The sequence below is a fragment of the Phasianus colchicus genome, chromosome 9 (assembly GCF_987193195.1).
Source record: "Phasianus colchicus chromosome 9, bPhaCol1.hap1.1, whole genome shotgun sequence".
In the NCBI taxonomy this organism is placed as follows: domain Eukaryota; kingdom Metazoa; phylum Chordata; class Aves; order Galliformes; family Phasianidae; genus Phasianus; species Phasianus colchicus.
Genome location: NC_143444.1, coordinates 30,644,658 through 30,666,602, shown reverse-complemented (window position 1 = coordinate 30,666,602; position 21,945 = coordinate 30,644,658). Strand labels below are relative to the sequence as shown.

General features: G+C 45.7%; 1 protein-coding gene across 7 annotated transcripts in view; it reads right to left on the bottom strand.

The window, feature by feature from the left end:
* Positions 1 to 21,945, bottom strand: part of ROR1 (ROR family WNT receptor 1) — a 135,350-nt gene that overhangs the window by 49,485 nt on the left and 63,920 nt on the right. The window contains exons 1-3 of one of the 7 annotated variants that reach the window (XM_090146811.1): positions 10,745 to 10,893; positions 10,418 to 10,561; positions 9,968 to 9,994 (exon numbers count right to left, since the gene is read on the bottom strand). The exons of 3 other annotated variants lie outside the window; for them this stretch is intronic. The gene's annotated coding sequence lies outside the window, so the exon portion shown is untranslated. Of the gene's footprint in view, positions 1 to 9,967; positions 10,015 to 10,417; positions 10,562 to 10,744; positions 10,894 to 21,945 lie in introns of those variants that run through there. 3 more of the 7 variants (XM_090146812.1, XM_090146810.1, XM_031603784.2) reach the window with 3 other exon arrangements.

Below are 21,945 nucleotides of genomic sequence, written 5' to 3'. Positions count from 1 at the left end.
CCACCATCTTTTTCCTGCAGCTCTCACTGTTTCACTGCTCCTCTCGAAGCTCCCCACACGTTTTCATTTCACCTCCCAAGACATTGCATTTTGCAATCCACCCATCACCAACCCATCCACAGCCCACCCTGGAGGTGCTGAAGGAAATCGAGACATACCTGCTGCAGACTGTAATGGATACGACCCATTATTTGCTAATTTTCTTGTCTGTTTAATTGGCACCTTCCTGAAATTTCCATAATGTAGACCTCAAATGCTGCTCATATCTTTAATGTAAGAGAGGATCCTATTTCCACAGCATCAGCGTCTCTGCGTGTCAGTGGACATGTCTGCATTACACAATTCTTGCTGTTCAAAAGGAGGCAGGAATCACCCAAATCCCCCAGCCAGCGGGATGAGGCAGAACTGCAGTGAAGAGGGGAAATTGTTGAGAGCTTTTCTGCTCTTCAGATAGGCCAGGTGTCTCTCAAGGTGAACTGACTGCCCTTATGCTTCCTTTAACGATATGGCATAGAATCACAGAAAAGGACCACAAAGGTCATCCACTTCCAACCCCCTGCTATGGGTCACCAACCAGCAGCCCAGGCTGCCCAGAGCCACATCCAGCCTGGCCTTGAATGCCTGCAGGGATGGGGCATCCACAGCCTCCTTGGGCAACCTGTTCCAGTGCCTCACCACCCTCTGGCTGAAAAACTTCCTCCTAATATCCAACCTAAACCTCCCTGTCTGAGTTTAAAACCATTCCCCCTTGTCCTATCACTGTCCACCCTCGTAAACAGCCGTTCCCCTTCTGTTGATTGATTAAGAATAAAGGAATTTCTGAACATGATCATCTGTATAAAATACCTGTCTATCCCGTGTCTGCAGCGAGCACAGTTCACAGCAAAAATCTATACCTACTGGAAGACTTGGCCTTGCATGCTTGGGGGAACTGCCCACCTTTACACGTCTTGCAAGAGAGAAACCGATACATTAGGTACCATAAAAACTGCACAACAGCCCTTAACTGAAGATCTGTTTGGTAAGCAAGATGAAATGTTGCACAACAGCATTTCTCCTTTAAATGCTTCACTTTAAGTCATTAGCCCGCTTACTCTAAGGCTGGAAAAGCAAATGCCAAGCTGGTTCTGCCAAGCCCTTACACAGGCAGATGCAAGGCAATTGCTGCAGTTTGCAGCTGATCACTGTCAGACACCACACCTTCTGCTGGCAAAGGACCCACGAGAGCTCTTCAGGCTGTTCCACGCAGACAAGGGCAGAGCTGGTACTGCATGATGCTAACAGCTGTCAAATGGTTAATGCTGTTCTCGCTCCTATGATGTAGACTCCCAGGCGTAGCGACCTGTTATTTATCTGTAATATATCATTATTGGTAGCCTGGGGTAGGTTAATAATTGGCATTAGATAGGGAAGCCTTCAACACCAGTTCGAGCTCTGTGGATTTCACGTATCCAACGCATTAATTTTCAGCTTCAAAAGCCAGAAGTGCAACAGGATGATCTGATTTAGTGCAGGACTGGAAGCTGTTAGGAACCTCATTTATATCACAGCCTATTCCATCTATCAGAGCACCCCAACACCGCCCCAGGCACTCTCTTCAGCACGTAGGCGATGAGCAGCCTTTCTACCTGGGAGCCTCTGCGTGCCTCAGGCTCCTGCAGGTTGGTGATAAATGGAAGGATTAGCCCATTCCTGATGCACAGTCAGAGGGGAACACGGAGCCCTGTGTGGGACTGCAGGCAGGAAGCCAAGCACACTGCATGCACTTGACACCTCTGCCCTATGTTTTCTCGCAGACCTGCTCTCTTTGATGAGGATACACCAGGAAAGCTTTGGGCTCAAAGGCGGGAAGCCGCTGGGGTTTCCTGTACTTAACAGGATACCCAAAACACCCACCCTACAGCCCGCTGGGGAGACTGAAGCTCCTTCTCAAACCCATCATTCTCAGCATTTGTTCTGCAAAATCAACAGGCGATACCATCAGAAGATGACATTGCTGAGTACTGCACAGTACCCAATTCCTGCAAACCAGCGAAGTGCCTCCCGACGCTGTGGCAGCCTGCTGATGACCGACACAAGTCAGGGCTGACCCTGGTATTTTTGGGAACTTGGAGTTTGGCTGAGGTTGTATCAGATTAAAACTGTTTTCTTCCAAGGGATCAGAGTTGTCTCTTGGAAGAAGAGGTTTTTAAGAAGCCTCTTTTATACACTAATACTTTAATCCTGCATTTCTAATTACTGAACTACAACTCCTTTTCACTGCCGCTATTAATTACAGATTATCATTAATGTTACACGGATTTAAAAGTCACTGTGGAATCTGGGCGCACTTTACATTGCTTAAATTGGGTCGTTAACAGTTCCACTTAAGAAGAGCAAAACACTGCACCCTGGAGCGACCCACAGCTTTAAAGACAGGGAACGAAATAAAGAAATGGCCGCTTGGCCGAGGGCCAGCAGCTCGCAGCTCACAGTTGAGCCTTTGTGCTCAGCCCTAAAGGAATGTGATGCCACGGCACCTCCGCACGTCGCCCAGGCATGAGGGTCAGGCACCCAAAGCAGGGGTGGCACTGGTGGGCTGGGTGCTGGCCTGGTGCATGGGCTCTGCCTCTGCTGCCACGGAGTGAGGCAAACCTGGTGAACAGGAAGGCTGGGCTTCCAGCTCCATGAGGAGCTGTAGGACCGACATGAGGAGCTGTAGGGCCACCATGAGGAGCTGTAGGGCTGCCATGAGGAGCTGTAGGGCCACAAGGACCTGTAGGACCGCCATGAGGAGCTGTAGGCCACCATGAAGAGCTGTAGGGTCACCATGAGGAGCTGTAGGGCCATGAGGAGCTGTAGGGCTGCCATGAGGAGCTATAGGGCCATGAGGAGCTATAGGACCACCATGAGGAGCTGTAGGCCACCATGGAGAGCTGTAGGGCTGCCATGAGGAGCTGTAGGGACACCATGAGGAGCTGTAGGGCCATGTGGGAGCTGTAGGGCTGCCATGAGGAGCTATAGGGCCATGAGGAGCTATGGGACCACCATGAGGAGCTGTAGGCCACCATGGAGAGCTGTAGGGCCACCATGAGGAGCTGTAGGGCTGCCATGAGGAGTTGTAGGGTCAGGAGGGAGCAGTAGGGCTGCCATGAGGAGCTGTAGGCTGCCATGAGGCCTCCCTCTCAGCTTCCTCTTCTCTGGGCCGAACAAACCAAAGGATCTCAGCAGCTCCTTGCAGCAGGAGGCTCTCACAAATCCCAGATGAACTCATGACTGCTCCAGCCACCCAGACCACCCCCACAGGATGCTTATTCTACTGAAGGCATCAATGCCCCACAGAAGCAATTTGGGTCCTGCCCCCTTACTGGCACCACCAGCACACGGGTTCCCATTTCTCAAAAATGTATCTCAAAAAGCAGCAAGACCAAGCAGTGCCCAAAAGCTCACGGTGGGGACAGACGTGTTTGCAGACGAAGGATGAAGTGCCTGGACAGGGCTTTGCTCTGCACCTGCTTGCTTGTCCCTGGCTTCCATCAGTGCCACTGCACTAAATCCATCTGCAAAAGCTTTAAAGAAGGCAAACCCAGCCAAGAACAGGGAGGGCAAACAAGAAATCATTTACATCCACCATAAATCGCAGCACACCGTAACTCCTTGCACCTCAGCACTTGAGGGCCAGAAATGATTGAAATGGATAAGGCTACTACCAATCTACAATTAAACCCTTATAACTTGTGAAGAAAATTACAGTAAAAAGCCTGCCATGTGCAAATTCATTATTATTTTTTGAGCTCCATAATTATTTTTGTTGCAGCGAGGAAAAATGTACCCATGTCAGCTTGTGAATTAATGAACGGGCCTGAAACAATTACTTCTTAAATACACAGAAGTCTCCCTAGTGTAAACACGCTCCATTTCATACCATATCCTCTTGGTACAAGGCATACATTGCAACATGACTTATTGGCTGCCTACAATGAAACAGTAAATGTTGCACATTTGAAGGCTTCGGCCTCATGGCTAGGATTTTACATCGGTTGATGTTGATTAATGTACAAACTGCCAAATTTATAAAGAGGCTGAAACACAAGGATACACTGTGAAACGTATGCTAATAGAGCACAATTTATATAAAAAGGGGGGAATGTAAATATTTAACTGATGCCAGAGCTGGTTGCTTTGGCCAAGTCAGGACTAAGCTACATTGATTGTTCAAGAGGAACTTGCACCCTGGTCTAAACCCACACAAGCCTGATGTCAGGGCCTTAAAGCCCCCACATTTTAGCAGGTAGCTGTAAGCCTTCATTTCTTCTCCTAAAATGCTGGGTTTTTTACATTTTCCTTGAACCAAGCAGATGACACCTGTCCATAGGAGCTGGCAGCCCAGGCCTCAGGTGGCAGCAGCATGAGCGTTCTATAGGTAATGAGCCTGCACTGAAGGTTTACAGTCACATTCTGGAAGCTCTTTCTTTTTCAAACACTTCCTTGCTGGAATGAGTTAACACACTGATTGACTAGCCACAGCTTACTTGCTACAGAAATGGTTTCAGCATCACCCCCCAGATTTGGTTACTCCCATCCCAGGCACGCAGTCTGAGCCCCATGCAGGCAGCTTAACAAGCACCAAACTCAAAGCTTTGGCAAAGTCGTTCTCCTGAGCCTTCGACCTTAGCAAGCCTTTGTCTTAATTGCACCCAGAAGTACAAATACCTGTAGCCTTCATGATCCCGTAATGGCCATGCCACACACACAAAAAAAAAAACAGTCACTAAAAGTTAATAGCCTGTACAAGAGGAAATAAACAGGAGCAGGGCAAAGTTGGCTTGTTCAATTTTAAGTGCTTTTGCAGCCACGGAAGCCTTGTGGAAGGATAAACCACTGATGATTTTTTTATTAGCCCAACAAAAAAGATGGTAGGCTTTGGATGTAACATTACTGCAGATCTACTGAGATTATGTTTCAAAGCTGTGGCAATTGCCATACTTTAAGAAACTCGTTAGCTTGGAAGCGGATATAGGTTTTCTCTGCAAGGCAGGCAGTCCAAATAAACAAGCTGAGAGCAGTGCACCCAGACTAAGCGTAGACCAATTGCTTGCCTAGGAGCTGCAAACCACAGCACTGCACTAAGGGTTTTAATTGCTGGTCCTAATTTCTTTGGGCCAAAGGACTGCAGTGATATCTAGCTCAGCAGGTGATGAGAGTGAATGTCTGCCAAAGTAAGCCCAAGTGTGTGTAGAACTTGCTGAGTTCCAATGAGCACATTCTTATTGCTAATTTTGACTGGTGAGTTAATGAACCTTATTTAGTTCTGATCCAGAGTCACTTGAAACGTTTTGTACAAACTATTTGCAAATAAATGAAAACCCATATTTCCACGAAACCTTCAAAGCAAATGGGACACTAGGAAAATGAAATGACAGACTGTTCTGTGGCCTTCTCGTTAGTTCTATACTTTAATTTACAGAGTGCTCCTCCAATTTCTCTCCACTCATCCATAGTTAGTTCCCAAACCACTCTTTATGGTCAAGCCAAATTACTTTGCTGTTTAACTTTTCAAGTTCCCTTAAGTTCATTGCAGGTCCCTTCCTCACTGTACCAGCAGCCCCAGAACCTGTTCTGTCCCACTTCTCTGTTCTGCCCATCTTCTACAAGGCTTCATTTAAAAAAAAACCAACAAAGGTACCAAAGAGGCTTCTGAAGGAACGATGGAGACCAACCCTGCACAACCATAAACGTGGTCTCTTGAGGGGGGGCAGCAGCTCTGGGACAGGAGCTCTTGCCTGAAAGATTCACAGCAATGACTGCAGAATGACTAACTGCCCTATCAGTGATATCAGAAAGATGCTGGAAATGCTTATTTTTGATTCTGGCAGATTACCTTCTCATTTTCATGGCCCTGAACAAGTATTGTAATCAACCACATGTTTAGTTCAAATTACAATGCTGAAGTTATCAGACTTCTTTTTCTTTGTCTGTACAAGACCAAAACCTTTCCATTATTTAATACATGGATGTTCAAGGAATTTTTGAACCTTATGCAAACTGTACTGAGCTACCTGCAAAATCCAGCACAAGTTTTGGATCTCGAATGCTGCTTCAGGTTACGTTTCTCAGTCCTCCTGAAACACAGCACTGCTAAGTAGTGTATTTTCCTACCCAGATTCTCAAATTAATTGACTTTGACATGATTTGTATGCTGCTGTTAGTCATGCTGTTTACGGAGTGCCAGCCATAACAGATTATAGCATTACAATCATCTTTCAAAAATCTAGCTAATAAAGACTCAGAAGAGGTGGTACAGAAGCAAGAGATGCTCGTGTAGGTTACCTGAATGGGTAACAACGTTGTATTTGTGGTCCCAGTCCAGCTGCCAGCAGCCAAACACCCCAGCTGCAGAAAGCAAAGTCAGCCAGTGGAGTGACCCAGCTGGCAACCCCAAGGATTTAATTTCTTTCTCTCTCAGTGAGAGGTTTCTCTGCCAGGACTTCTCCAGGATATTACAACTCAGCCCAGACAGACCATGAACTGCAGGTCACTCCCAAGCCTGTGCATGGAGCAAATCTCACTGTTCTCAAAGGAATACATACTGAAAATGTCCTTTATTTATAACAAAGAAAATTAAAAAGAATATGAGCTCCAACATTAGCTGTATTCACAAACAGATTAATCACACTTGAATAGACTGGGAGGACAGAGCTCAACAGAGAGGCACATCTTGGGGAAAGAGATCAATTTAACTTCAGCTGCCTTGAAGACCACTGGGATGGGACCACAGTGCTGAGAAGCATCCCATGGCAAGGGGCTGTCATGAGATGGCCTTTTCAGTCCCTTCCAACCCAAACTATTCTGTGATTCTGACCTTCAGTGTAAACGTACACAAACTGTAAATATCCATCATGTGAAAATGTCTTTTTCACTACATTTCTCAGCAAATTGAGTCTTGTCTGAAATGCCTGGGTTTGGTATGCTGAAGGCAGGAGCACTCAGAAGATGTGGTTCTCTCCAAACCACAGAGCAAATCATGCCCTGTGATTTTGGTTTCCTTGCATTACTGGCTTAAAGCTTTGAAACCATTTAATACACACATACATACGTATATGCACACAAACACATGCATGCACACACTAAGCAAATGCAGACCCTGCATTCAGATACAAAATCCTGCACATGCAGTGTCACATCACAGCACAGACATCTCACCTGAGAGAAATTTTACAGCAGAAATCAAAGCAGTGTTACTGACAAACATTTCTTGTGGTGGCTGACATCATTCTGTCCCGCTTCAGGCTTTCTGTTCCAGCAAGCAGAACCACTCACTGACGTAGCAGGCAGTGGCACGCACAGCCCAAGACAGAGGTTTTAAAGGTGACCAAGGAAGGTAAGCAAAGAAAAAAGAGCCTCCTGTGATGCTTGGACATCACACTTCCCAGCTCTGCCTCACAAAAACAAACTTCTTTTGATATCTGACTGGGTTATGAACTCCCTTAAACAGAATCAGAGAGGAGGCTGACGTCCTTACATCTCATAGGCCTTATCCTGGCCCCTCGATGGGAGGGTGGACTCTCACTTCCCAGAGGTGAGAGAAGATGGAGGAGAAGAATGAGGCACAACACAGATGCTCCAGCTGACTCTTGCAAGAGTTCTCCCTTTATATCTAGCGACCTTTAAGCATGGCAGTGGGAGAGAAGAAACACTACATAATCACTGCATTCACACACTGTGTGGCACAAACTGTGGCTGTTCTTTCAGATCCAAAAGGCCTATTTATTTTTCTGGTACACCTTCACACGTGAGTGCTGCTGAGCTTTTGTGGGCAGGGCTACCCTGTGCAGAGCCAGCCCTGCACAGCCCTGAGCTCTGCCTGCAGCCTCCCATCCATGTGTTCCTTCCCAGTCCCTGCTATGGTCGAGGCAGTTCTGTCTAAAAAGGATAAATAAAGGCCTGCCCAAAGCTTCCAGGGCTTGGCTTGCTTAGTGCCATTATGCTTGACGTTGTGCCAGGCAAGGAGAACTCGATCTCTGCTCCAAGTGGATAAACACTGTGCTGCAGACACAGGATTCTTGGACATCTCGGCTTGTATTTATGTAAAGCAATGCAGGTGGGTTTATTTTTTAAATAAAGAAGTACAAAATTACTTCATAATACTTGGAAGTCAGCACAGAACAGCGTGCTGGAATTAGCTTCTGATGTGCTGGGCTGAGAGTCCCAGCAGTGAGCAGCATCAGAAATGAAGGGCAAGAGCCAGGCAGCAGGGGGTTCCCCAGCACCAAGCAGTTCAATGGACAGCAAAACCCACATGCAGTATCAGAAATGGAAAAAAATCCCATGTATGCAAGGGGACACGTTAGACTTAAGTAGGAACTTTTCCTTAACAGCTAATTAATATCTGCGTGTGCTCCATCCCTACCACAGCTTCAGCAAAAGCACTGCCTAACGACCCTTGCATCAAGCACAGAAATTGGGGAACATGCTGAAATTTTAACCTACAATCTCACTCGATGATGCTACAGACGTCATTCTAGGAACTGGAAGAGACTGAAAGACAAAACGCAGAGGAAACCAGTGTGGCTTTTCAGAAGCACTTGGTCTCACTTCTGCTTCCACTGAAGCCAACAGTAAGGCTGCTACTGAATTAGGAAAGGCAGAGCACTTCTGAAAGCCGCATAAGTGGATGAGAAGTGCTTTACGAAGTTATTAGTCCACAACTCCTCTGGAAGTTACAAGCAGTGCAAACAAAGAAAGTGAAATAAAAACAAAGAAAGAGGTAGAAATGTTTGAAAGCCCTTCTAAACCATCACATGCTGACAGCCTACCATAGATAAGCAGCTAATAACTTCTAGCAGCCCTTTTCATCTGTGCACAATATACTGAAGGCCATTTCATCTTGGCCTGGGTTTTAGTGAAAGGTAATGTTTATTTACACATGCTAGGTATATCATAATATACAAGAGGGGAAAAAAAAAAACAAACACCTGCCTTGAAGCCACCAGTTATCCTACTGAAGTGTAGGAACCCACATAGATGATAGGTTCAGACTTCAGCCACAAAATAAGCCCGGGACCAGGAGAACTGGAATCATTACCTGGTCTCACGGGGTGCATCTGCAGCCCAGTGGCTGACACTGGTTGTTGGCTTGGGCTTTTCTTGAATGTGAAAAGCCTTCTGGACTAACTGGGGTTAGCAGGCAGGCACGGTGCTCCCCGGTTCTCTGTCCTATGAGCTCCAACTGGCCAAAACGGAGGTGCTGGTGACACCCTGATGCACTGCAGGACCCTGCAGACGAGGTGCTCTTAAGGCCCTGCGACATGCCAAACGCTTTACCTAACTCAAACACTGGAGAGAAGAATTCCATAACTCAGAAATTTGCTTTGGCACAAGGAGAGGACGCTGTGGCACCGCTCGTGTGTACTCAGCAATTTTAGAATCCAAGGATTTCTCAGCGTTGCATACTTGGAGATCTAATAAGGGCGCTCTGCGCAGTTTCTGGCTGGTTAGAAAGCGGACAAATAAGAAAAATGAAGACTTTTGTTTTTACTAGGCTGTCAACTCACATTTAACAGTTCCTTTTGAAAGGGTGCTGTGCTCCATCCTGGCTATTACGTGAAAAATGACACAAGGTGCTGGGACTGAAGTTGTAAGGCAGCCCCCGATGACCTTTTATACACAAACATTTGTATTCTTCAAAAGGTGAACGTGGAAAGATAGGAATGAAGAAAATCTCCCTTTAGACACCTAAACTGGATTTCCAGCAGCTAGAGCCTGCACAGCACTTTTAGAGCCCCTGATTAGCAGCCCCAAAACATTCATCTACTAAAATCTTCCTTCCATTACCTCAGCTTTAGGGGAACTGCAATTCCAAGTGCTGTTCCTTGCACACACTGGTGCCTAAGGCTGGCTTTAAGCAGCACAGTGGCTGGGCCATAAGAACAGCCCTATTTACACCCAGATTCAATCCAAAAGTGAGAAGAAATAGTGCTCCACTTACCTGCTGAATGGTGCCTTCCATGCAGCTCTGACAGGAGAAATATACAGCTTTACAGCAAATAGAAAAATGAAAATATGACATTCTTTGCTGTCCAAAGAAGAGAAGGATGGGCTTAAGGGAGGAATTTCCAACATAGAGAGCTGTTGTACAAGAGCAACTATGAAGACTATTTCCTCACACTCATCTTCACCCTAAAGTAATAAGATATTTAAGTAAAACCAGACAGCAACCAAAGTTTTTATGGTCTCCTCTCCATGTACGACTGGAGCAGAGGCCACTGGTGGGATAGAGAGGGATGATGCACAATGAGGCACATGTTAAGTCATATGGTGCAGCTTCTGAAACACCCATACCTTGCTTCTCTCTCTGCTAATCCCTGACTCTCTGGCTTCAAAAGCATCATAAAACAGTGCATACCACCAACAAGAAAAGACTTAATGGACATCTCACCTATGGGAAAGTGAAGACAACACCCAAAGCAAAAACGGTCATTTCATGAGATGGAGCTCAGCTCAGCTCCATCTCACTGCAGGCACTGGGAAATCACGCTCCCAGAGAACCATGAGTCTGGCTTCCAGGTCTGGTACATCACACCTGTGAGCATCACGTTTATATTCGTAAGTCAGAAGACACAGAGATAAAAACATCCAAGTGAATGGTACAAGGGCAGTTTACATATGCACGAATGGAAAAATATGCAGAGTGAGGGCTGGTCCCTCTTGCAGAAAGGACCACAGCTACACTTACAGACACCTCACACAAAAATAGCTCAGGTACCTCCATCTTATGGTGCCGTATAAGCCTGAATCTCAAAGCATGCTTCTGAGGGACTGAAACAGAAGCTGAAGCTGCAGAAAAGCATCTGAAAATATCCTTCTGTGATGTCAGAATACTTCGGCAATCTGGTCATACAGTTCCTAACAAAGTATTAAGAACATTGGGCAGCCTGGTCTGCTGGTTGGTAACCCTGCACACAGCAGGGGGTTGGAACTGGATGAGCATTGTGCTCCTTTGCAACCCAGGCCATTCTGTGATTCTATGATTGTTGCAACACGTGTTTTGAACCCTGGGTAAGACTGGATAAGAGCTAGCATTGCTGTCTTGCTCTCCTCTGGCCTATTTCTATACGTTCAGAAATGCGGTGAGGGATACAAGGAAGAATAATAAGCATAAATATGATAACTGCACTTAAGTCATAGAAAGAGAAACAGTAAGAACAAGTCCAAAACGTTGAGTGAGAACCCACATCCTTGGTGCCAGCAGCCTGATCTTCAGATGTAATCAGGCCTGACTGCTGAGAGCCTCGCAGAGCCCGAGTCCACTGCAGAGATATCTGGCACTCTTACTTCATGGCAAGGAGGATTTATCACTTGGCTTTGTAATACTGCACCTTTGGATCACTGGGTATTTTGAAACCCTTCATAATGAGCTTATTTGGGAGCGGGGAAATTCTCGTAATGCTGGTTGGCAAAGGTTTGAACTGAAACTCTTTCAAGGTATCCAACTTTTAAAAGATTTACTATGAACATAATAGCAAATATGGTTGGTATCAGGAGCCAATGACATTTTTTCAGTCTAGGGAGAGTAAGTAGTCTGTTGTTTCTTACATCTGGAACAGTAGTAATCTATTCCTTAAGCCTGAGCAATCAAATTACTCTAATTTTCTGTTGTCTTGGCTTGAATAAATATTTTCAAGACAAGTTATGTTAAAAATATGCACGCTGACTGCACAGTTAAATGTGCATAACATCTGTGCTGCAGTTCAGTGTGGCGAGCTGCAAAGGTACCCCAACAGAAAGGCATTTAAAAAAATCACTCCGTTTCCACTTGAATTAATAAGCTACTAAATAATAACGACTGCAGAACAAAACGAAGGGGGAAACATACTTAAAAAAAAAAAAGAAATGGAAGGAAGGTGGGGAAAACCTAGAAAGAGGGGAGGAGGGACTGGAATTGCTGTCGCAGCTTGAATGGGCATAAATCTCAGGGGACAGCTACAAGAAATAGCCTTTTGTTCCATCATGGGATGCAGAACTGCCCCATCCAGAGGCAGCAGCAGAAAGGAAGTCAGCAAATGGCAAAGGGTTTTCTGCTCCCTCCAGTCCTTGCAAGTCTCAGCACGGGAGAAAGGCATCTGGATTGCAGTTATTCACTGGTTTGTTAGGAAAAAAGTAAAAAATGGATTCGTTTCACTATTAAGTATGGAAACCTCCTCAACTGCAGGAATATTCAGTGAAATAAACAGAGGCATTTCCTACAACTAATTCTGGTAAAAAGCTCTCCAAAAAGTCCCCACTTTTTGATGCAAATTCAGTAACAGGAGATGAAGGAAAACCAGTTTGTAGTTTTGGAAATCTGTATTAACAAAATGCAACACCTTCTGCAAGAACTGCTGCCTGAGGAGAAGCCTGCATGCCTACAAGTATAGGGCAAAACCGTACAATTTGGGATCAAAGTCCCATGTGCTTCTCATTTCTATCCTATGCACCAGTGACCAGGGCTGACAAGCGTTTCTGAAACTGCAACAGCATTCCCAGTTTTAAACAGGTCATCTGAAGGAAAAGTGATTTTTCACTTGCAAGGCACCATTTACATTCCAGCTCAACTGCAGGAAGCAAACAAAGGTGGTTTGTGGTTCTCTTTTTCACCGAGGCATTTTTCCTTTGTCATTTTTAATTCAGATATTGCAATATTAGATTAACTCTGGTGAGAAGTTCTTTTTCAAATGATGGTCTTTGGTCATTTCTCATTATAAGGAATAAACATTTGGTATTGCTTTCCCTTATCCGGCAGTGTTTGGTGTAAACAAAAGCTCTGTCTGCAAATGAAGACCTGAACGTTTTTAGACATTTCTTCCAGCTGTTCAGCTGCTCACTTAACAAAAGTTGCTGCTCTTCCTCCCTGTCAGAATCTTAAATCAGACTCCAAACTCCAGCACTCTGAATGCCAATGCCCTCTTCTGCTGGCTGATTCGGAACTGTGCATTCCCACCAGAATTTCGAGCTCCTTCCTACAAACACCAGCGCAGCGCTTTTGCTTTCAAGGAAATGAATGATCACCGCCTTTAAGCAAAATATTAGGCCAACCCCAAATCATGCTGCAGCTGGGATGCTTCTCAGTCGTGTCTTTGCTTCTGTACAGCGTGCAGATCCCCGGTGGGTGAAGCAGGGCTCAGCTCTGCAGCAGGGCAGAGGCAGGGCTGGGGATTCTGCAAGCCAAGAGCTGCACGGCTTTCCACGTCCTTTGAAGAGAGTTATGTCTGTTGAGACTGAGTGTAATTGATGTTGAAAATGCATGCGTACCAATAAATTAATATCACAGCAAACGCGAAGTACGGGATTTATGGGAATGCAATATAGTCCGTTTGGTAAACAGATCTGAAGTACAGATGATTTGGGAGGATAAGAAATACAGAAGCTTGGTTCGCTTCCAACTGAGGAGATTAATGTCAATATTTAAGAAAGCACCAATTCGCTCACATAGAAAAGAACAGGGGAAAAAAATCAGCCATCTGAAACGGAATATTGAGTTGCTTCAGTGTTAGAGGATTACCCAAATATAGTGAAATTTCACTCTGTTGCTCCTTCTGTGTTTGCATGCTCGATATCATGGCACTGCCCTTCCAGCACTGTGCTCATGTGGGGTTGAGGTGACAAAGAAGCCAGGTCTTCTTCCAACACCACGCAGGTGAGCAGCACTGTGCTCATCTCCTGGATGCTGTGCTTCATAACTCACCTCGACAGCTACAAGCTGGGGTTTGATAAGCATGTAAAATGCTTCGTGCTCCAGCCCTGCGGAGAGGGAGTTCTGGAGGTGTGATGTTCTCCTCCAGGAGAAGAGCAGCCCTGCCCAATGCTCTGCACTGCCTGCCCGCTCAGCTCCACATCACATTATCCTGTGGAAGGAGCAACTCGGAATGGTTTAACCGTATCCATCCCTGCAATTCGTTAGAAATAGTCTGACGGGTCAAAGGTGTAAGGCGGGTTCTTTGAAAGAGTGCTGAACCTTTAGAGGAGCCTGAAGAGGAATGTTAATTACTCGGAGTCACGCATGTCACGCACTTTGCATCCCAGTGCTGGTATAAATTTAACAAAACGGCCTCAAATCCATTCTTCTTGAACGTGTATCAGTGCTTGGCTCAGCAAAGCCCTTCAGCACGCTTCAATTTAATAAGACTTCAGCATCTTCTGTATGAGCAGCTTTGCCCTCACGTGCAGCTGCTCTGTTCCTCCATCCACAGCCTGCTAAGTCCAACGCTTACCCACATCCTTCCCTTCTGGTATCAGTTACAGCCACAGCTCTCTGTCCCTTCAGGTGACTGCAGACACACCACCAGCCCCAGCCTCACCTCCTAAAGCTCTTATTCTTACACACAAAGCAGCAGGAATAATGGGCAGTACGTTTTACAGGTTTTCTCAAGTAAAGTTTCCAAAGAACTTGTCTACACCAAGAAAACGACCTGGATGAATAGTAAAAGCCACTAGGAATGCCACAAATTAAATGGCAGCTGAAGAGAAAGGTGCACTGATAGCACAGCCCCATTCATTTTGCTGCTGCTGTAATTCTCCGCTACTTTGCCCTTTCACATCCCTCCACCTGCATGTTCACAATCACGGGCTCATCAGTTTACCAACACTTTTGCACCAGTTATATTTCACCAGCTGTATTTCTGCCATGCCAGCAAACAGAGACAGTGAGCCACTCCGAACTGCACCACTCTCACATTTTATAATTAGAAATATTTTAATCTCTCCCAGAGAAAGCAAGATAACTTATCTGTCTTAAAAATAAACAAACCCAAACGGAAAGAATTCATTCACAATGAAATCATTCTCTCCAGAAAACCCACAAGCAAGATTGACGATTTATGGAAGAGATAAGAGGATTAGAAATATAATTTTAAAATTGTCTTAAGGGTAAAAGTTTACACCCCATCAGCAAAATGATACCCATATCAGTAACCAGACCCAGCTTAGCTCAGTACCAATTTCAAGGAAAACACAGCAAAATAAGACTGTAAAGATAAAAAAGCAGCATCTTTCAAAACTGCAACATAGGGCTTAAGAGAGCAGACAGTGGAGAGAAATATTTCAAGAAGTCCGGAAGGTTTTAAAGTGCAGTTTAAATATTGTACTCATCGTTTTGTGTAGAATTTTTAACAGCTTTCCACACTTGGGTTATATTTTAACGTGGTATTAAAAGAAAGTATCTCAGGGTGAAAAGATGAAGGCAATCTGAAAACATGTGTGAATGAAAGAAACGTGGGGTCAGAGCAGGAGCACACATGACTTGCAAACTCATGGGATGTGTGAGCCAGCTTTAATGAAGAGCCAGCTTCAGCTTTCATCAAACATGTGAAGCATGCCCAGGCCGTACCCAGCAGTGAGGACATTTGGTTAAGTGCTCTTTTCTCCTCCGTATCTCTCATCGCAACTATTTCAAGCAATAACTATTTGGATGGAAACTCAAATCTCAGAAAAAGTCCAAGTCCTCTGTTCTGCTGTGCTCCAGCCTTGCTGCCAACATGAACCGCCATCCTCCAGCAGATAGAAGGGAGCCTAACCCTGAAAGATTCGCAGCTCCTGTGCCAGCCCCACAGCATTCGAGATGCTTGGTTTGGCGTCTCACGAGCAGCTGAACTTTGTGCGCTTGCCTGAACTGAATCTCTGAATGTTTTGAAGCTTGTCCTGCCAGAGCACTGCTGGACACCAGCATCACAACACAGCCAGGCCAGCAGCTGTCTGGGAAATAGCTGATGGACATCCCCAGCACAACGTGAGGCTGGGGGTGCATTAACAACACCGTGCACCAACACGGTGGTTTCACAGAAGAGAGGAAGCACGGTGTCTCCCAGCACAACATCTGGCCTTACCACATGCCTGCCGCTCAGGACAAACGGGGACGACTGCTCCTGGCACTTGACTGAAGCAAACCTGGAAACCCTGCTTCACAGAACTGAATGCTGGATCCAGTCCGACACAAGGCAGCATCAGCTGAAGGCTTTTGAGCCGTCAACTGTGGACTGCAAGGAATGACTCACATCAAACACATTAATGCATCAATAAAAAGGAGTTGCAATTGCTCACCTAGTTTGATTATCCCTTCCTTCCTCCCTCAAGTTCACTAAAAACACAGGAGGCTGACTGGAAAAACATACAGGAAATCTTTTCATTTTCCCTGCTGCCAAAAAAAGCAGTAACAGGAATAATAATAATTATTATTATTGTTATTATCAGTATGCAAAGACAGAGACATCCAGTGCTGTTCACGTGGACTGACTTTGCAAGAGATGTCACGTTTTTCTTAGTACCATAGAATCACCAAGTTCCCCAAGCCCACCCCCCATGCTCACCACTCACATCCCTCAGTGCCACATAAGAAATTGATCCCAGTATCCAATGAGACACTTGTGCCACTACTGAGTGATACATCTCTCAGTGGCACCAGTTAAACGTCTGCCAATTAGCAAGTAAGATAATCAGGGCAGACAACCCAAGCAGTTGGCCTCTGCTGCTTGCCCTGCTGCCACCCGTGCCCTCCTCTCTTTTCTGATCTGTTCTGGAAAGTTTTTAGTGCACCTTGGTGGATATCGTGACTGCAGCAAAGCTGGTAGATGAATTACATTTTATTAAACGTCATGGTAAAGTGCTCAGGCACTGATGCACAGCCTATTAGTAGCTTTAAGATTTCAGTGTTTTGGTGGGAATGCTTCAAAACTGAAGTATGTTTTCTTTGGCCGAAGCACCACCATTAGATGCAGTCGCTTCTGACATTTTAAGAATTGTTTTATGACTGTTTCCATGGAGGCCAAAAAGGAAATTACTGTTCCAGGAATGCTTAGATAGCATCCACGGCAACACAAAAGCCTAAGTTATATTGGCTGCATTCTGGCCGGCCTGATGGTGTGATGATTAACAAGTTGTGCCGCAACAAGGGCCCAGAGCTGGGAATGCAGCAGGGAATACTGCTTCCTCTGCCAGACAGCGGGTTCCAGGGACTGGTCCAGCATCTTCCAGGCCATACATTTTCCTGCATGCCCAATTATCAAATTCTCTTCCTAAACATTTCATCAGTCACGTTTATTTGTATTGTCTCCCTACCAACCGTAAGACATTAAAGGCATCAAACAAGAACATTTTCCCCTTACTTTCAAAAAAAAAAAGAAAAAAGAAAGCAAGACTGCTTAAGAAGAATGGCGACTGTAAATTTATTAGCTTCACTTGCTACGAGGAAGCTGTTAAAGGCATCAGGAAGTGGCCAGATAACCAAGGCCGTAAAATACTTTAGAAATTAATGAATGAAAGATGGGCTGAAGCCACAAAGTGAGGGTCTGGTTCTGGTTTCTGAGCTTGTAGGGTTCACAGATGCTCACAGGCAGAGTTTGATTCCAGAAGGTAAAGCAGCAGTACTCAAGTTTAGAGCAGAATCCAAAGCTCAGAGTTATCCCAAATCCTTGGGTTATGTTCTGACACATCGCTGAAATGAATCAGAAATCTTGTGAGCTGGGAACTGATGCAGCTGGCTTTGGTCAGGCATTTCCTGAGACAGTGCCTGAGAAAATATCGCCACTACTGCTACCATCAGTTACTGCATGCTTGAAAGACCACGCTGATAAAGAGCAAGATTCGCCCCTGCTACTCATCATCTGAAGAGATGAAGCAATTGCTCTGAGAGAAGATGAATATTTGCTTTCCTCAAAAACAACTCCAATTTGGAACCTCACCCAAGTTCTGCCGAAATCTGAGAAATCTGTGCTGATTCAAACAGAAACCTTGCAATGCTGAAGCTGAGATTCCTTCTTCAGATGCTGGTGCCTCGATTCACAGCGTTTGTTTGGGTAGGGAGAAATAAAGTGTCACTGCCACTATCTTGTCACGTAAAAAGAGAAATACCCTGAAGAAAAGGATGCTGGCTATACGAAAAGAGCTGAGGCACACACGTAGCCTTACAAGGTTCGTTCAATAGATCAAGCCTTACACACATTATGACATACTGAACATGCATTCTCTCCTCAAAAATGAAGATTAAGTTTAAAATATATACTTCTTTGTTTTTCTTTCCTTTCTACACCATCCCTTTTTGCATTAGCACACTGAGGCCAGTAACAGCTGCTAAGCCTCACTCTTCATTTTTCCTTGTACAGTTCCTTCATCTCTAAGTTATACTCGCTAACTGCTCAAGCATCCACTCTGGAGTCTCCTAGTTCCTGTCCAGCATTAACCACGTATCAATAATTAGGGTCATGGACCACCCACAAGACAAAGTGGCAAATAAGGCAGTTGCTTACATGGAAAAAAATAATGTCAGAAAGCTATTTGATGTATTTTTAGCCTCTTTCAATAGGCTTCAGCAGCTGCAGACAAGGTGGGAAGCCAGGGCCAAGATCCAAAAGCCATTGAAGGCACAGAGATTTTCCATAGAGTTTGACTGGCTTTGAACTGGGATTGCCCCTGACAGGCAGAGCAGAGCACCGTGGCCTGGAGCTTGCTCTGCTCACCTGCTTCCTGGGCTTACATCCACGGTTTCCCTCACCCATCACACGTGATCTCTAAAGAATGACGTGCTACAAGTATCCTAGGATATTCATGACTTGTGGAAAAGTATCTGCATACAAAAGGAAAGATCTAAGCCTTGAGAAATGCACACAGCAGAGGGATGAGAACTATTTTCACCCTTTTTAGTGCTTAGAGTTATGACTTTATTTGCAGCAGCCATTTTAACTCGCATTCCAACGCAGAGGGAAAATGATGGGTTTAGGTGAAAGGCTGGGCTTAGGAAGTCCTATCTGCACCTCCCCTGAATGAAAGACAATGGCAGCGTTCAGTCTGACCTGCTGTCCTTTTTAAGGATAATTATGAAGATGAAGGACTTTTCACTGCGAATACACTGACGTTTGGGATACCAATCTGGGAAAGAATCATAAAGACAGGAATAATTCAGAGCTATGATTAAATCAAGAATCGTTGTTTAGATTAAGCTTGTGTCTGCTCTGTTCTAGTGGCACGTTGCCCTGCCTGCTCTGCCCACCTCCCATGTACAGCCCTGCAGGGCACACGGATCATAGAGCAGACTTTCTATAATTATTCAGATGTTTGTTTAACAGCAAAATAGATGCAAGGCGTTCTGCAAAGCTCCACCAATACAATATCTGGTTGTTTTGCTGACTGCCCCCAAGGTGTGCAGTAACAGCACAGCTCAAGGAGTCCCACCCAACCCAAGCAACGTGCAAAGCTGGCTGGAGGAGTGCTATCACTGCTTTTCAGCAGTCACAAACTGTTACGTTAGCAAGGCCATTTGTTCCCACCTTAAGAGATTTCCAGGCTGTCTACAGCAGTGGCACAGTAATTCACATTTGGAATGAAATTTCTCCTTAACTGAGGAGGACGCCTCTTTTTTCTGCCTGAGAACATCTCCTGAATCAAGCAGCCTGATGTGCCAGCACAAGCTGTCACCAGAGCCCACCACATTAGTGAACGCAGAACCAGGCAGGAGCGTTGTTAGCACCCCAGCAATTAGCTGTTTGGCAGCACGTGCTCTAAATTGCTGAAGAACTGCCCATTCTCCTGACAACCTTCTTCCTGGATATTTCTCCTTAAATCCTATGAGTGGAGGATTACCAGGATTTATGGAGCAACTTAATGCTTCCCAGAAAGAGAAAGCACATGGTACAGGAAGAGAAACAACGGGAATAGAGCGGCTCTATCATATTTTAAGTTAAACTCACAAATAAATTTATCTTGACACTGACTGATAAATATCTAGATGATTTGAACTTGTTTCCTGGATTGTAGAAACCATCCTGCAGCTGCTTCCTCTCCTCGGCCTGTTCCAGCTTACTGGGATTTCGGGGGCAATACAGAAGGATTCAGGTCAGCAAGAACAACACAGCAGAGCGGCTGGCAACACCTCGTCCATTCTGGATCAATACTGCTTTCCTACTAAGGAGCCCATAGGAAAGATTACTTGTCTCACAGGTTGGTCACAGCAGCTACCCATCATTTGACCCAGATCATTTCATAGAATCATCACAGAATGGCCTGGGTTGCAAAGGAGCACAGTGCTCATCCAGTTCCAACCCCCTGCTGTGTGCAGGTCACCAACCAGCAGCCCAGGCTGCCCAGAGCCACATCCAGCCTGGCCTTGAATGCCTGCAGGGATGGGGCATCCACAGCCTCCTTGGGCAACCTGTTCCAGTGCCTCACCACCCTCTGGCTGAAAAACTTCCTCCTAATATCCAACCTAAACCTCCCCTGTCTCAGTTTGAAACCATTCCCCCTTGTCCTATCACTATCCACCCTCATAAACAGCCGTTCCCTCTCCTGTTTATATGCTCCTTTCAAGTATTGGAAGGCCACAAAGCAATTTTACAGAATTTTAACAAGAAAGGCGTAGCCTTCAAATATGTCATTGAGTTGAGCAAAACAGAAAACTTAAAACATTGCATAGTGAGACTTAGGAACCTCTGTCCTCCCTCACCATCCCCCTGCCCACCCTGAACGTCCCCAGATGCTGCAGTCTACCTCCACCACCACCCTCCTGCCTCCCAAACCTTATCAAAATGAGGCCCAGGTTAAGCAGCTTGAATTTTTTCATGCATTTTCTGCCTGCAAGAATTAGAAAGCTGTGTGACCCAGAGAGAGGAAGGCTCAAGGAAACAGTAGGGTCAGTGTGACCAGCCGCGGGCTCAGCCCCACTGATAACAAGGCTTTTTTGTAAGCATCTCAGCAAAGGAGAGCTTTAAGAATGGCATAAGAAGCAGTATAATGAAACAGCCTTGCAGATACCACCAGGAAGCTCCTTCCATGCATGAGGGGAGAGGTAGGAGAAAACACAAAGTCATTTGTTTGGAAATTTAATGAGTAGATGATGAAGGCTGAGCTGGCAAAAGGCAGGCAGCCCCCTTCAGAGCCCGAGGAAATCTGATAGAGACCAGAGCAGGCTGCAAAACTGAAGGGAAGCAGCTTGCATCTGACACGGCCTAGGAAGAAGAGGCAGCCGAAGCACACAGAGCAAATGAAGCTGGGAAAAGGATGGAGAATTTATTTCTCCTGCACTGCAGCAGCTATATCTTCCTTAACCCCTCGTGGGCTGGCTCTTAGTTGGGTGTACATCCTCATACGTAATATGATTAAATTCCTGTGAATTAGTATAGATGGGTGGATAGAGAAGTCCTACATACCCTGATGGAGGAGCAGCAGAAGTATGAGGTCAGCCCTGACAACCACACAGAACCTACATGGCAAAGAGCTCTTTTCAAACACTTGGTATGTGAAAGTTCATGCCATAAAGCACAAACCCCCAGGAAACCATGTTTCCCTTGTTCATGTGCTCCTACTCGGTTCTATTTCACATCATTCACACCACACAATTCCCTGGGGCTGGAAATGTGGCCAAGCATCACTCTGCCCAAGTCCACCGGTGGCTGCAGGCGGGTTGGTTCTGCACCCAAAGCACAGCCAGGGCTCTGGCTGCTTCCAGGGCACGAGGCAGGGATGGCAGTTTGCTTCTCACAGAGGTTTCCTCTGCTTCCAAACCACTGTCAGACTGTCTGCCTGCTTATTGTGGGGGAGCCCCACAAACATGCACCAATTCTACCGTTTATCTACATATGGACTTTTTACACACAATAGGTGCTCACCCCCTGTCGAACTGCAAAGCACGAGGGAAAACATGCCTCTGGCCCTCATCTTAGCACGCAGATGATAAAGCTGTGTATATAACAAACAAATGCATTGATCAAAGCAAGGAGAAAACTGGATGCAGATTTAGCAATGAAAGGTTGTTTCATCTCTCTGCAGCAGACAAGCTGTTCTACAAAACCGGGGGAAATGGAGCACGTGTCTTGCTTCCCTGCTGCTGCCTTTGGAGGAGCCCTGGTGTAGGTGCTGACTTTTGATTTCCCAAAGGGGCACAGAGAAAAGCTTCAGGCAGCCTTTGATCTGCAAGTCGGGAGGCTCTCTGGCCCCCACACGCACTGC